Raw genomic sequence first — 1,798 nt, 5'->3', positions numbered from 1 at the left:
AACAACATGAGACACAAATGGTTTGTTAAAAAGAAGGAAAAATAACAACTAAGTTTTACTGTCCATGCATCAATTGATATCCTATATTAGTATTTACACAAAGTAATACATGAAAATATTTCTCCTGAAATTTAAACATAGTATCTGTATTTCTGTCATTTAGTTTATATAGCTGCTATGAAAAGAGCAGGTTGCAATTCTGTATTCAAGTCTAATAGCTGACCATTTTTCTCTCAATGGCAATATTCCTAACATAGATGGGACCAGGAAACTATCAGTTGTAATAGAGTTCATTCTCGTGGGGCTAACAGAAGATGCTACGATCTGTGCCATCCTATTTGTTGTGTTTCTAATAATCTACTCTATCACCTTGATGGGCAACATGAGCATCATCATGTTAATAAGAGGCAGTCCTCAGCTTCACACCCCCATGTACCTTTTCCTCAGCCATTTGGCTTTTGTAGACATTGGGTACTCCTCATCAGTCACAACCTTCATGCTGAGGGGATTTCTCACCAAGGAAACATTTATACTTGTGGCTGGCTGTGTAGCACAACTCTGTTGTGCAGTGACATTTGGGTCAGCTGAGTGCTTCCTGCTGGCTGCCATGGCCTATGACCGCTATGTGGCCATCTGCTCCCCCTCTGCTCTACTCCACACAGATGTCCTCCACAGTCTGCACCCTCCTAGTGGGCGCTTCCTACGTCGGTGGATGTGTGAATGCTTGGACGTTTACTGGCTGTTTATTAAATCTGTCCTTCTGTGCACCAAATAAAGTTAATCACTTTTACTGTGACTATTCACCCCTTCTGAAGCTTTCTTGTTCTCATGACTTTTCTTCTGAAGTCATTCCTGCAATTTCTTCAGGCTCCATCATTGTGGTCACTGTGTTTATCATTGCTCTGTCTTATGTCTACATCCTTGTCTCGATCTTGAAGATGCGCTCCCCTGAGGGCTGCCAGAAGGCCTTCTCCACCTGCACCTCCCACCTCACTGCAGTCACTCTGTTCTATGGGACCATCACCTTCATCTATGTGATGCCCAAGTCCAGCTACTCCACAGACCAGAACAAGGTGGTGTCTGTGTTCTACACAGTGGTGATCCCCATGTTGAACCCCTCATCCACAGCCTCAGAAACAAGGATGTTAAAGAGGCCATGAAAATACTGGTGGCTAATACTCACTGGTAGCTACAAATATCTGGGATTGTAAGCAGTGTAATGAGCTCTGATCTTCCAGATGAATGGACAGTATCCTATGGAAATTTGCAATTATATCAATGATATTTTAGACATAAATCTTATCATCTACTATTAAGAACTTCTTCATCATGAAAACAGTGGGTTCACTACAATGGCAACATTTAGCAATTTTCTTCTTTTTAATCCTTTCATTGACCAACATTTTCTGCATCTATAAAAACATGTTCTCACATAATTTCCATTTTCTTTGGAAGCAACTTTTAGGTTTCAAATTGTAGAATCATCTGGAATCGTTTGAATAAGAATAGTATTGCCATCCAAAATCTTAGCAAAAACGAAATGACCTCCTTCTTTACAAAAATCTAACTGCTGAAGGCAGGGCTGTAGGTGGTAGAAAACTTGTGTTATCAGGAATTTTCCTCTTATGCTAGCTATCTTATCCAGTCAACTCAAAAGGTTGTTCAGATTCTTTATATCTATTGACACTTTGTGTTTTAGCAATCTGATGAACTCAAGGCCTAAAGAGTCCCCTCCAGGACATCTTCTGGGGATAATTGGGATGATCTCACTTCTGTGGAGATGAAGATGTAAGGACTC

General features: G+C 40.6%; 1 pseudogene; it reads left to right on the top strand.

Moving 5' to 3' along the window:
* The first annotated feature begins 257 nt into the window (after nt 1-257).
* Nucleotides 258-1,189, top strand: LOC101986644 (annotated as a pseudogene).
* Nucleotides 1,190-1,798: the final 609 nt, after the last annotated feature.

The sequence above is a fragment of the Microtus ochrogaster genome, chromosome 8 (assembly GCF_000317375.1).
Source record: "Microtus ochrogaster isolate Prairie Vole_2 chromosome 8, MicOch1.0, whole genome shotgun sequence".
NCBI classification, from domain to species: Eukaryota; Metazoa; Chordata; class Mammalia; order Rodentia; family Cricetidae; genus Microtus; species Microtus ochrogaster.
The sequence above is the reverse complement of the archived record's forward strand: the minus strand, read 5'-3'. Positions and strand labels throughout refer to the sequence as shown.